Genomic DNA, 14,527 nt, shown 5'->3' on the forward strand with positions numbered 1-14,527 from the left:
CTTTTGGGAGTTTTTACTCCTAATTACTTCTCCAAGTTGAGTCATATCTCTTATTAACATCAGTATCACTAGAAGCCTTTATATGACAATCATAGCTAACAAACTTAAAAAGTCCTCAAAACACAGAACACCCTCTGGTAAACACAGCCTGAGCTGTTATGGCCAAAACAATACCCTGGACTCATCTTGGAACCTACTCCCCAAATAAAAGTGCAGTAATGATCCCAATATTGCTCTGAAACACACGAACCTCCTAGTCCTTTCAAAAAAGTGAGAACCACTGTTCTAGGCCTTCCTGGCTCTGCATATATTCAGTCTCACCAACTCCAACCTTGAACAGAGGAATTATTGGTCTCTAATATAATTCTTTCCAACATTAGGTTTCCACTTGTGGTTTTTGAGTGGGTTTTGTGGACCAGCAGCATTAGTACCACCAGGGAAGTTGTTAAAAATGCAAATCAAGGACTCCTACTGATACCTACTGAATGAGAAACTCCAGAGATGGGGTTCCAGTAATCTGTGTTTTAGCAAGCCCTCCAAGTTATTCTAATGCATAATATTTGAGAACCACTGTTCTAACTCCTTGCATGTTCCAACAGCCTGTGGTCTTTTCCTCAGATATCAACTCAACCCAGGATGGGAACACAGACACAATGGCAGGGCAAACAGCAGAGCAGTCCCCCAGCCAACAGTGCTACCCAACGCATCAAAAACAGGATGCAAAAGAAAACTGGGAGTGATGTTCTCAGAGGTGAAATAGCCTGATTTTTTGCTTTAAAACACTACTACTCCAGCACCAAAAAGGGAGGAGGGACAGATGAAATAGAAATGGCAAAATGCCAATTATGAATGAAGCTGGGTGACTGGCACATGAGAGTTTCTTGTACTCTTAACAGTTGGAAAAATTCATAATAGATAATTTTTTGAAAATCAGAGACCAGCCCTGGCTGGTTGGCTCAGTGGTAGAGCGTCGCCCAGTGTGTGGAAGTCCCAGGTTTGATTCCCAGCCAGGGCACACAAGAGAAGCGCCCATCTGCTTCTCCACCCTTCCCCTCTCCTTTCTATCTCTCTTCCCCTCCCACAGCCAAGGCTTCACTGGAGCAAAGTTGGCCTGGGCACTGAGAACGGCTCCATGGCCTCTGCCTCAGGTGCTAAAATGGCTCCGGTTGCAATGGAGCAACGCCCAGGTGGACAGAGCATCGCCCCCTAGTGGGCATGCTGGGTGGATCCCAGTCAGGTGCATGCAGGAGTTTGTCTCTCTGTCTTCCTGCTTCTCACTTCAGAAAAATACAAAAAAAAAATAATAATAATAATAAAATAATTTAAAAAAAAATCAGAGACTACTCTTAGACTCTTCCAGGGGTTCCCCCTAAAACAGCAATTCTAAATGCAAACAGGAAGATCACCCTGAGATTCCACAACTGCCTCCTTGTTATTCTTCAAACATACCAAGTGTATTCCCATCAAAGTACCTTTGTCCCTGCTGTTCCCCCTTCCGGGAAAGCTTTTTACCCAGATATCCACATGGCTTGATCCTTCCTTCACTCTTTCAGCTCTCTGCTAAGGTCACCTTGACCACCCTATATAAAACAGCAACTCCCCAACACACATGCTAGCACTCTATCCCCCTTCCCTGCTTCATCTTGTGTCACAGCACTTATCACGCTCTGACATACACAATGTTCGTTCATTGTGGTTATCTCCAAACAGAAAGTAAGATCTCAGGTGGCTTAGATTTTGACTGTTTTCGCTGCCTCTACTGCCAGTCTCTCAACAGGTATTTGTCAATGAATAAATGAATGACCTTTCTGTTGGATACCTAAGCCAAAAGGCCAATACACAAAGCACCTAAATGCACTTACACATAGACAAAACCATACAAAAACGATTTTAAAAGGCAAGACTCCATTCACCTTCAAGAGCAGCTGAGAACCAGAATATGACGGTGTAGGGGCTGGGTTTGTGAGATGTGACAATAAACAGGTGCTAATCTGGATGACTACCACAGAGGAACAAGGAAAGAGGCACTAATGTCCAGCTGTGCTGTCTTGGGCTGGGTGGTAGGGCGACGACAGAGGAGGCCAGAAGTACCAACTTTCTCCAAGTCTTTGCCACTGTAGGAGTCGAGAAACACTCAGCCTGTCTCCAAGGGCCGCTGCTGCTTGGTTTCTGCTGTTGACACAAGAAGAAGATAGTTCAGAAAGAATTCTCCCTGTCCAGGGAAGAGACTACCGCTGTTCTCACATCAGGCTGTTTCGGTGTAGGTGCTCCCACCTTCCACGGTTAATGCTCACTCCTCTTAAGAAATGGAGAACTGATGTAAAAGGTGAAGATTACGAAAATGGGGGTGGGGAATTCATAACATTCCCAGAATCACAGACACTTTTGAAGAATAAACCTGCAAGATGTCCTATTTGTGTTACACACGGAACAGTCCGGATGTAGGGAAGCCAAGCGACTCCCTCCGGAGGAACCGGGCCTTACCCCACATTTGACAGCCCCTAACTACATCCGGTTTCTATGGAATGTGGTTTTGAGTCATCGAAAGCGTTCTTAAATGAATTCAGAAAGACTGGCCTTATCTAAACCAGGTAAAGAGAGGCCCCTCTGGACAGCAGCTGGGCCCGCCCCGAGCTGTGCCCAGTACCCAGGGAAGGACGTCGCTCGGTTCCGGGTCCGCGTGGACCCAGGCAGCGCACACCACGGCTTAGGAACTTGCCCAGGGACGGGCCAAACGGGACAGCCCCCAGTCTGGGTCTCAGAGGTCCAGCTCGGCTCACAGGGGCTCCTCGGGTTTGCACCCAGGCAAGGGTCTCAACGTTCACAATGCGGGTCTGACTCTCCGCCGTGTGGTCGTGGGGACGGAGGCTCCTCCGCTTCTCCCGCGGAAGACGAGCCACCGAACAAAGAGTGCGGGAAGGATCCTCGGAGGGCGACTCGCGCAGGGCGACTCTTGCAGGCCAGCCTCGTGGGCGGCGAGGACGGAGCCTGCCCGCAAACACAGCGGCCACCCGCGCTCCCAAGACAGGCCCCGCGGCCTCCCCTGCGGGAGCAACGGGGGCGCTTCTCTGGTCTGCTCGGGGGACCCCGGAGACACCCACACCTGCTTCCCGAGGAGGACGCCCTGTGCCGGACCTGTGCCACCCACCGCCTGGCCTGCAGCGACGCCCGTAAGGCCCGGGAGGGCCCCTCGGAGCCCCGGGTCCGAGCCTCTCACTTCATGCACCACGAGCGGCGGGGCGGGCCCCCACCCTTCACGCGGCCCGGCCGCCCCGCCCCTCCCCGTGGCAGGCGCTTCGCAGGCCAGCCTCCCGAGTACTCACGGCGACCCCGGGCCGCGCGCGGCCGCCGCTGAGAGGACGAGCGGCCCGGGACGCCCCGGGACGCCCCGTGGGGGGTGGAGCGGCAGAGCAAGGGGCGGGGGCAGGCAGGCGGGCGAGGTCGCTCTTCCCCACGCCCAGTCGTTCCGTCACGGGCACGCTGAGCAACTCTGCGCAGGCGCACGCGGCGCTAATTATGGTCACGTGGCCCGCACCGGGCCAACCACCGCGCGGCTTGTCGCTGGGCGCGCCGCCGCTCCGGACTCCAGGTTCGGGGCGCCTGCGTGGTGCTGGCGGCTTGGGTGGGTGGTGGGGAGTGGCGTGCGATCGTTGGGGGGCCGCTGTGCGGTGAATTGGAGCGGGTACGTGGAGGAGCAAGAGGGGCTCTGCGGTGCGCAAGGGCCTTGCAGAAGAGGCGTTGGGGTGTGTCTCCCCCAGCGGTTTGGCGGAATGAACGGGGAGCCCAGCCCTGGCGTTGGGAGGGAAACAGCCTGGCAGATGGAGACTGAGGGGCCGGGCTGAGTCCAGGGTCCCTCGTGTTGTAGTAGGGTCACACGCCTCAGGGATTCTTAATTCTTCGGTTTAATACATTTTCTCTCCTGGCAGTTGCGATGTACTGAAACATTCTGACCTCTATTCATAAAGCGGGATTGTGAACAAAAAGGCGGAACAAGTTCAAGGGCTACTTGGCGGACCTGGCAAATTCAGTGACCAAAAGGAACCAAGCAGGATGGTCAGATCATAAACTCGAAACAGGTCATGGCAGGTCAATCTTTACTTTAAATGAGCTCTGTCCATTTTCCTTGTGAGTCTAGGATAACATACCTTTGAAAGGTCCAAGTACTTTTCTTTTCTAGAGTCCCTAAGAGGCCGGAAGCTGGCCAGATCACAGGGGACCGTGAAATTCCTCATGGTTATCTTGTCTGCATATCATCACTATTCCCTGTAAATGTTTTTTTTTCCCAATTATAGTTGACGTACTTTATTATTTTAGTTTCAGGTGTACACCCCAGCGATTAGATATTAACATAACTAAGTGATCATCTCAATAAATCTCGCACCCTTCTGACACTATACAGTTATTAGAATATTATTGACTCTATTTCCTATGTTGTTCTTTACATCCCTGTATTCTGTAACAATCAATTTGTACTTTTTTTTTTCTTTTTTTAATTAAGAGAGCAATGGAAGCAGAGAGACTCTGGCATGGGCCCCTGCTGGGATCCACCTAGCAAGCTACCCATTGGGTAATGTTCTGCCCACCTGGGGCATTGCTCCATTGCAATGGAACTATTTTTAGTGCCTGAGGCAAGGTCCAGGAGCCAGTGGCCAAGTCTCTTAAGCCAATTAGCCATGGCTGGGGGGGGGGGGGGAGAAGGGGGGAGAGGATGGGGGAGGTGTTGGAGAAGCAGATGGTTGCTTCTCTTGTGTCCCTTGACTGGGAATCAAACCCAGGACATCCACATGTGGGGCCAATGCTCTACCACTGAGCCAACCGGCCAGGGCCAACAATGTTTTATTTATTGATTTTAGAGAGAGAGACAGGGGAAGGAGGGAGGGATAGAGAGAGAGAGAGAGACAGAAACATTGATCTGTTTCTGTATGTGCCCTGACTACTGGGGATAAAACCTGCAATGTTTGCATATCAGGAGGATGCTCTAACCAACTGAGCTGTCCGGCCAGGGCTTACTCCCTCTTTTCAGCTGGACACAGCACACACACTTAAGGAAGGCCTTGGCCCTGAGTGATTTGAACACCTGTCATCTCTGGCCTCCTGAGTCAGCCTCAGCCAGAATTTTCCCTGTGATGTTTTTACATGTGAATACATTGAAACCTCAGTGTCTGTCTCCCTTCCAGCTCCCTCTCCTCTTTGATGCCCCACCCCATCTCCCTGGCAACTTAGCCTGGGCCACAATGCTGTCTCAGCATTAGTTTGTTACACCCATTGCTTACAGTACTTGAAGAAAGTGAGGGACATAAAATAACAGGTCTTGTAGTCTTAGTTTCAGAGGGCAGAAATTCAGAGTGCTTGGGGAAGGAGTTAGTTCTGTTCCCTAAAGTAACTCACCAGCAAGGGCCCCATAACAGCCTTTGAAGAGGCAGAGAACAGAGACTGCTCTTTGGTTTCTGGAAGCTTCCTTCCTGAGGCCGTCTGACCTTGGGGTCTATGAGTCACCTTAATTTATAATAAATTGCTTAAGTTACTTGTATCCAGCACAGAGCTACTGCAAATTGTCTCCTCAGGTGGCCCTCACCCCCATTCTCCTTCACAGAGGAAAAGAGCACTCTGAGGGAAACTCCATTTCCAGCACCCTCCAAATGTTGGACTCTCCCACCCTTTCTTCCTCAGAGGTAGAGAGGGCTCCCTTCAGATCCATGGTCGGTCCTTTCACTGTGCTCTGTATGTCATTCCCTCTCCTCCTCTCCTGCCTCTCCTTCATCATGGATATTCAACATTGTATCCTCCCTTACTCTTTGATCTCAGCATATAAACTTGATCAACTAGCCAAACCTGAAAAAGAATTTATTAATTGATTTTAGACAGAGAGATCAACTTGTTGTTCCATTCTTTTATTCATTGGCTGATTCTTGCATGTGCCCTGACTGGAGATTGAACCTGCAGCCTTGGCTTGTCGGGGTGACACTCTAACCAGTAGGGCTAGCCAAAACTTTTTTTTTTTTTTAGGATTTATTTATTCATTTTTAAAAGAGAGAGAAGGGGGAAGGAGCAGAAAGCATCAACTTCCATACGTGCCTTGACCAGGCAAGCCCAGGGATTCAAACCAGCGATCTCAGCATTCCAGATCAATGCTTTATCCACTGCGCCACCACAGGTCAAGCTAGCCAAACTTTTTTTTTTAATCTAATTTTAATCTCTCTTGTCCTCCCCTCCCATTTATTCCTTCTGGTGCCATCTGACCTCTCCGCAAAATCTCCACTGAAGATACTTTCACCAAAGTTACGAATGACTTCCAAACTACTAAATGCACTGGGAAATTTAAGATGTTTTGGGTGATGTCACTTGGCATTATCACCTGTCCCTGCATCCTTCTCCTCTGTTGGCTCCTGCAGGCTGTGTTCTTTCTACACCACATGTAGCTTCTTCACAGCATCCCAAGAGACTCTTGTTATTCATTATTTAAATTAAGAAACCAGCCTGACCTGTGGTGGCGCAGTGGATAAAGCGTCGACCTGGAAATGCTGAGGTCGCCGGTTCAAAACCCTGGGCTTGCCTGGTCAAGGCACATATGGGAGTTGATGCTTCCTGCTCCTCCCCCCCCTTCTCTCTCTCTGTCTCTCCTCTCTCTCTCTCTCATCTCTAAAAAATGAATAAATAAATAAATAAAACAAAACTTAAAAAAAAAAATTACAAAAGGATTGGAAATCACTTAAAAAAAAAAAATTAAGAAACCAGTTCAGTTTACATTCATTTCTACCCTCATCACTCTGCCCAGTGACTTCAGTGGTACCCACCTGAAGCTGACCTTGGTAATTTGAGGATGTCCAAAATCTGAATCCCCTATGTTACAGGTCTTGGAGATAAGCAGGGCCCACCTTCCATGACTGACATCAAAAAGGCTGGGTTTGGCCCTGGCCGGTTGGCTCAGCGGTAGAGCATCGGCCTGGCATGCGGGGGACCCGGGTTCGATTCCCGGCCAGGGCACATAGGAGAAGCGCCCATTTGCTTCTCCACCCCCCCCCTCCTTCCTTTCTGTCTCTCTCTTCCCCTCCTGCAGCCAAGGCTCCATTGGAGCAAAGATGGCCCGGGCGCTGGGGATGGCTCCTTGGCCTCTGCCCCAGGCGCTAGAGTGGCTCTGGTTGGGACAGAGCGATGCCCCGGAGGGGCAGAGCATCGCCCCCTGGTGGGCAGAGCGTCGCCCCTGGTGGGCGTGCCGGGTGGATCCCGGTCGGGCGCATGCGGGAGTCTGTCTGACTGTCTCTCCCGGTTTCCAGCTTCAGAAAAATACAAAAAAAAAAAAAAAAAAAAAGGCTGGGTTTTTGCTTTCCCAGCTTTTTGGCAACTGGACCAGAGGCATGTGACCTAGGCCTGGCCAAGTAGCCCCCAGAAATGTAGGTTCTGGAGTAAATGATTTGGAGCACTAGAACAACCTAGGGCCAGTGGCCACAGCAGGGCCAGCTTTATCCCAGTCCAACGGGCTGTAGTAGTGTAGGTACTGGTCACAGTGACATTCAGCGTCCAAGGATGATGACAGTTGCAGTATTATTGCTGGGCTGGTTCTGGTATCTGATTTTGGCTTTTACTCCAGTGATTTGACCTCCGGTTGTTCTTGCTTATTTTCTAAGCTCCTGTCTCCTGAGTGGAAATCCTGTGACCCACCCAATACCCTTTCAACAAATTTCTTTTCTGTGTGACCACTGACTGCACATTCCTGGGACTCCTAAATTGACATCTCCATCCTTTACCTCTCAAGTTGCACATTGCCTTTTGGAGCAGTTGCCTTTTAAGAAAACTCGACTTATATGCCTCAGAGGCAAACTCACCTTCTCAGTCTGTATTTCTTCATGTTTCTAGCTTAGTAAGCAGTACCCATGACATGTTCAGTCTGAGCCCTCAGAGGAAAGCATCTTAGACTTCTCTCACCCTCACCTAAACTGAACCAATTTATCTCATAAACATCTTAAGTTTTACCTCTTAATACATCTCAAAGCCTCTTTTATATTCCTGCGCCTCCTCACCACACCATTGTTCTAGCCTCCTAACCAGACCTTGTCCCAGGATCTATTCCTCTAACTTATTCTCTACTTAGCTGCGCAGGGGAATTTTTCTAAAACCCCAAGCTGATCATGTCATGCCTCTACAGAAGTCCTCCCATGGCTCCCTGCTGCCCCTAGGATAAAACTTACACTGTTTCTTTGGATCTGCCTCTACTTGAGGCATCCCGTACCCCACCCAGGCAAAATCACACATTTTTCCAGACCATGCAGTACATGTTTTTACACTCCATACATACTTAGTGGGGCTGGCAGTCACAATGCCACCTCTGTCCTGTCCCTCCTTCCACTCCACAGAGATGGATGCATGACCCATAAGGCCAGGCAGGGGATGCCACCACCCTAACCAAGTGATTAGTTTAGACAAGGGTTTGTGATCCATGTAAAGCCAATCATAATCTTCTCCTCAAAGCTCTCTTGCTTTGAGGCTGTGGTTTTAGAAGTACATGAGATAGAAGCAGTTGGCATCTAGTTCTCTCTGCCACATGAAGAAAGTGCATCTGTGGCAGGAAAGAGAATGAGATCAATGCACAAAATAAAGCAGAGCCCTGAGAGATGGAGAGACAGACATGGTGATGTTGGTGTGAGCCCTGAATTCAGCCCTATCTGAAGTCAGGAATAGCACTACACTGTTCCCTTCTGGATTAAGCTGGTGGTCCATGTTGGTTCCTATCTCTCAGAATTAAACCAACCCTCATACAGAAATGGAAAGGAACATGCAAACAACAGACCCAAGAACCTGGAACTGTCAGAACAGAAGTGACATGAAGTCAGTGGGGACCTGGTGATCCTTGGCGGAAAAGTTGGGAATCTTTGTTATCTGGTATCAAGTCAGTGGGCTAAATGATCTACTTTTTTTTTAAAGATTTTTATTTATTTATTTTAGAGAAGAGGAGGAGGGGAGGGGAGGAGCAGGAAGCATCAACTCCCATATGTGCCTTGACCAGGCAAGCCCACGATTTCAAACTGGCAACCTCACTGTTCCAGGTCGATGCTTTATCCACTGTGCCACCACAGGTCAGGCAAGATCTATTTTATTTTATGATTTGGGTCATGCATCTATCATAGATGGAAATTTCAGAGACATACTTGGAAGATGTCCTCTCAAGATTTTCAGCCTGGCCTATGGTGGCACAGTCAATAAAACACCAACCTGGAATGTTGAGGTCACAGGTTTGAAACCCCAGGTTTGCCCAGTCAAGGCACATAACAGATGCAACTATGAGTTGATGCTTTCTGCTCCCCCCCCCCCCATATTTTCTGTCTCTGCTCTCTCTCTAAAAAATCAATAAATAAAATCTTAAAAAAGAAAGAGAGCCTGACCTGTGGTGGCTCACTGGGTAAAGTGTCGGCCTGGAATGCTGAGGTCACCGGTTCAAAAAAAACCTGGGCCTGCCTGGTCAAGGCACGTATGGAAGTTGATGCTTCCTGCTCCTCCTCCCTTTCTCTCTCTCTCTCTCACTCTGTCTCCTCTCTAAAAAATGAATAAATAAATAAATAAAAAGAGAAATATTTTCAGTAAGGTTCCACAGTCCAGCACTATCCCAGGCTGGCAGAAACAGAACTATACGCAGCTGTGTCTAGAGTTTCCTTTTCTGCCTGTGGCTAGCAAGCTAGACTGCCAAGGGTCTGATAATCATGGGTCTTAGATTATAAAAGCCACATCCTCTTCGCCCATCTAGAGTGAGTAAGAGCAAAGGCAGCAGGAGATACCGGAGTTTAGGGCCTGGGAACTTCCAGAGGAAAAAAATACCAACTCCTCAAGCCACCCTTGAATGCTTTATTCTCCCAAAACTGATAATATTTATTTCATTTAGCATTCAGACAGTGCCAAGGGTTCTGTGGCCTAGGGACCCTGACCAGTAACAGTAATCCTGTGAGAGACAGTAGGATGTACTGGTCACAAACCTCATGCACCTGCTTGGACTCCCTAGGCTGCCTCCTTAGCACCCTACCTATGCTGAGTAGTCCCTCCACTTCCACATGCCATGGTGGAAATGCCACATGGCAAGCCATAGGATCTGACTTCCAAGCAGACACCCTGAGGGCAATGGTGCAACTCAGAGATACATCAGAATTAGCACTATGTGGGGTACACCTTGGCCAGTGGATAACAGGAGTTAAGAGAGGAAAAGACAGATAAAGTCCTTGGTTCTCTTCTTGGGGAACTGCTCCAGGGTGTAGTTTCTCCTTGTAAACACCTTGTGCTTAGCAAACAATCATATCAGATGACCACCTCTCTCTTCCTGGCTTATATGAATCAGTGGCCAACACAGTCATGCATTGTCTTACATTTCTTCATATCTGTCCTTGCCTCACACGTCTTCTCCCCTTTCATCATCCTGGGCTTCTGTCTCCCCCCCAAAATATGAGCGCTTTAATCCTTGCCTTGAAGTCTGCTTTCTAGAGTCTCTGGGTTAAGACACAGGTCCCCACTCACACATTGGTCCCAATGGTAACAAGAAGGTCCTGAGGACACAACTGATTTTTCCTGTTCAAAAACAGAGAATCTAGCCCAGACTGCTGGCTTCCTGTAAGGGGCCAGTGCCAAGGTCGCCGGGTCAGGTCATTTCTGGCCTGTCCTCTAGGAGGAAATAAGGCTCATTTCACAGGCTCTTCATTAGTCTCTGCATTTTCTCCTGGGCACCTAAGACTTTTCTTGGCAGAATTCAGACCCAGGCTTGCAGCCTGCTCTGTCTTCTGGGTCTCTCTGCTCTTAGACAACTAGAGAGCAGGATGCCAGAGCCTGCAAGTTCAAAGTCTCCTCTACAGATGGTCAATCAAAGGCTCTGATCAGCCACACCTACTACAGGGTGGGGAACACTGTGGTAGCAATGTCTGAAGCCAGGGCTGGGGACAAAAGGAGTGAAGCTCAGCACAAACTTGGTCACCTCTCTGCAGACCACATGTGGCTCAGGCTGGAATGATAGCTGAGGGGCCTGCATTGGCTCTGAGCTCCCTGAGCCCATGAGATTTCCTCCTTCATTGGCTCTTCCAAAGAGCACAGCACTGTGTAACATAATTGTGCAAATATATTGGCTATGAAGGGAGGTCCAGAGGCCCAAAATAGCCGCTGTAGTCAGGAAAATGGGTGCCAAAAGATTACAACCAAAGCTGGAAAGGATCAAGAGTCTCTGATCTCCATATCCTTAGCACCCTGTTTTGTAAGGTGTGGCATGCATGTTCTGTCCCACCGAGGCAGGCTTGTCTCCAGGTGTGATCAGAGCACACAGCAGATCCAGAGCTGCTTCCATCGTGGGATGTCACCAGTTCCACATCAGACCAAAGGTCTTTCCTCACTACATTTAAGGCACCCAGAGCCTGATTGGTAGTGGCGCAGTGGATAGAGTATCAAACCGGGACACTGAAGACCCAGGTTCAAAACTCTGAGGTCACCAGCTTGAGTGAAGGCTTGCCAGCTTGATGCAGGGTCACTGGCTTGAGCATGAGATCATTGACATGACCCCATGGTTGCTGGCTTGAGCCTAAAGGTTGCTGGCTTGAAGCCCAAGGTCACTGGCTTAGCTTGGCTTGAGCACCCTGGTCAAGGCACATATGAGAAGCAATCGATGAACAACTAAAGTGACATAACTACGAGTTGGATTTTCTCGTCTTTCTACCTTCCTTTCTCTCTCTCTCACTAAAAAAAAAGAAAAGAAAGAAGCACCCACAGAGAGAAATTCCAAGGGCCCTGCTGAAGGCTAAAGTCTCTGCCCACAGTCCTCAAGTTATACAAGTTCTAGAGGGTCCCCAAATGTGGTGTCCACTGACAGACTCCTGTCAAGAGTGCTTTGGTGATGTGGTCTTAGTGTAATAATGGACCATAGCTGGAGGGTGAGGAGGGGAGCAACCTGCAGGTTGGTCAGTATGAGTATTTGTATGGTTGCCTCACTCCTGCCCTAAGTATCTCCTTGGGGCTGAGACTCAGGAGCCAGTGCAATTCAGAGATTTTTGACTATCTGGTTGGGGTCACTGGAGTATAAGCCTGCTAAAGGTTGAACAGGTAACTAGATGGATAGGTCATTTGTTTCTGGGGATATTGGGCAGATTAAGATTGACTTATTGCCTGACCAGACGGTGGTGCACAGTGGATAGAGCGTCGGACTGGGATGCGGAAGACCCAGGTTCGAGACCCCGAGGTTGCCAGCTTGAGTGCGGGCTCATCTGGTTTGAGCAAAGCTCACCAGCTTGGACCCAAGGTTGCTGGCTCAAGCAAGGGGTTACTCAGTCTGCTGAAGGCCCACAGACAAGGCACATATGAGAAAGCAATCAATGAACAAATAAGGTGTCACAATGAAAAACTGACGATTGATGCTTCTCATCTCTCTCCGTTCGTCTGTCTGTCCCTATCTATCCCTCTCTCTGACTCTCTGTCCCTGAAAAAAAAAAAAAAGATTGACATTGTCAGGCAGGCCATTATGGAAGTCATGAAGTTAAGGGAGAAGAAAATGGTCAAAGTGTGACCTGTTGCCAAGAAAAAGAAATCCCAAGAGCCAGATTCAGCCTCAAGGACAAGGATTCAAGAAGATTCTTGATGATGGTTATTGGCTCACAGAGATCCCAGGAATCAAACCAATTGGTTTGAAAGGAATTGTATCACCAGAAAATCCTCACACCTGGCGAACAGGGATCTGGGAATCTTTGGGCCCAAAATCATGTTCAAAGGGAAGGGTGACTCAATTCCAGAAGAGGCATCCTCTCAGGGATGTCCATAAGGAAAATATATAAAAAACCTATTTTCCATTGAAAAGGACCCAAAACAATTTTGTTGAACCAAGACACTTACTCCACTGTCCACAGGATGTTCCCTATATGCTATAGATTAGTGACCATTGTTTTCTCTGCTCCCCATTCCAAATGGAAGGTGTATGTTTCCTTTTAAAAACTGGTTATCCTTTTTCCCTCCACTATTTCCTATTGGTTATATAGGGGTAGCTAAATTGATCTTTTAGCTGTGGATTGCAAAATCACAGGAAGTTATACGCAGACCTGATGAAGAATTGCACATTACAAAGGGACCCTGGACTGAGTTTTCTATAAAGCTACTGGATATGATTCTGTTTTGTCGTACATTGGGAAGTGAGTGTTTTTTGTTATTGTTGTTGGGCCTAAGGTCATTGTATGGGTATACAGGTACACTTTGAAATTGTATGTTTGTCAAAAAAATATATAGGTAGATGCTGAGCAATAAAGAAATGGAGTATAGTAGATGCGTACGGCTTCTCTGCCCATCTTCCCTTCCTGTGGGGACCCATTTCTCCCCTCCACACAGTCCTGGAGAAGTTGCCAATTATGGTGGCCTACTCTGCCACCCTAGAGGGGGGCACATGCTTATTCTAGCCGAAGTTCTCCCTAGGACTTTAGAGCTGGAACTGTGAGGCCAAGAGATGGAGACATCATCATTTGAACACCTAGATTCAGTCATGCTTGAAGGTAGATACTGATTTTCCGATTACATAATCCAATTAATTTCCTATTGGCTTAAACATGTTTGAGTTGGGTTGTTGACACTTGCAGCTGAAAGGGTTCAGATTGTTAGATACACAGACAACAGAGAAACAAACACCATGTTGTTCAAACTCATTAGACATTATATAAGTCTTCTGTGACCTTATAGGGGCCAGCAAATTTTTTATCTGAAGGATCAGATAAATATTTTAGGATTTGCAGGCCATATGTGGTCTCTGTCTCATATTCTTTTTTGTTTTATTTTTACAATCCTTTAACAGTGTAGAAACCATTCTTAGTTTGTATGCCATACAAAAAGAGGCTGCAGGCCAGATTGGCCCACAGGCCGTAGTTTGCTGACCCTTGATCCAGACCCTGCTGCACTGGCACACTGTCTGCCAGTCCCTAACTATGAAGCAAAGCATTTCAATGCCATTTTGGTTCAAGTGTCTTGACATGACTTGGTGATGGGTTAAGGTTCAGGGTAGAGTTAGGTATGGGAAAAGGGTCCTGGTGCCATTGTCAGCCACAGAATAGGCACTGAGTAAATGGTCACCATTATTATGTCTTGGTCATAAAAATGAATTATCAAAATGATGCAGCTGTCTATCTTTGACCAAATATCCCAGTTCCTCCTAAAAGATCCCTCGTCTCCTTTCATTTCCTTCAGGAAACCTTTTCTGATATCCAATCAAGTCTGAATTAGGTACTCTTCTTCTTGCCATCACAGACCCCATGTGGCCCTCCATTAGAACTGCATTATCGTTCTGTCTTTCTTCCAGAGTACTCAAAACAGTGCTTAGCACCAAGTACAAGGGAGGCTCTCTACTTCTCTGTAGACATGTGTTTGAATGTGCAGGTGCCAGCTATCTCCATCGGTGTCCAAGGTGGTCAGTCTGGGTGTCAACATAGTGCTGACATACAAAGGCCCTCGACACTCATCCCTCTCTCATCTGAGAATTATTAGTTGATGTACACCGCGCCTTACCTGGTAATATGATTACCAGATCTATTTTTCATCCCAT

At 48.1% G+C, this 14,527-nt stretch overlaps 1 protein-coding gene across 12 annotated transcripts in view; it reads right to left on the bottom strand.

Moving 5' to 3' along the window:
* PARP6 (poly(ADP-ribose) polymerase family member 6) overlaps positions 1 to 3,464 on the bottom strand; it is a 33,377-nt gene extending 29,913 nt beyond the window's left edge. For 5 of the 12 annotated variants that reach the window (XR_010752003.1, XM_066388100.1, XM_066388111.1 and 2 more), the window contains exons 1-2: positions 3,324 to 3,464; positions 1,914 to 2,172 (exon numbers count right to left, since the gene is read on the bottom strand). The gene's annotated coding sequence lies outside the window, so the exon portion shown is untranslated. The other 7 variants (XM_066388102.1, XM_066388103.1, XM_066388101.1 and 4 more) reach the window with 7 other exon arrangements.
* Between the last annotated feature and the right edge of the window lie 11,063 nt (positions 3,465 to 14,527).

This window comes from Saccopteryx leptura, chromosome 6 (genome assembly GCF_036850995.1).
Source record: "Saccopteryx leptura isolate mSacLep1 chromosome 6, mSacLep1_pri_phased_curated, whole genome shotgun sequence".
NCBI classification, from domain to species: domain Eukaryota; kingdom Metazoa; phylum Chordata; class Mammalia; order Chiroptera; family Emballonuridae; genus Saccopteryx; species Saccopteryx leptura.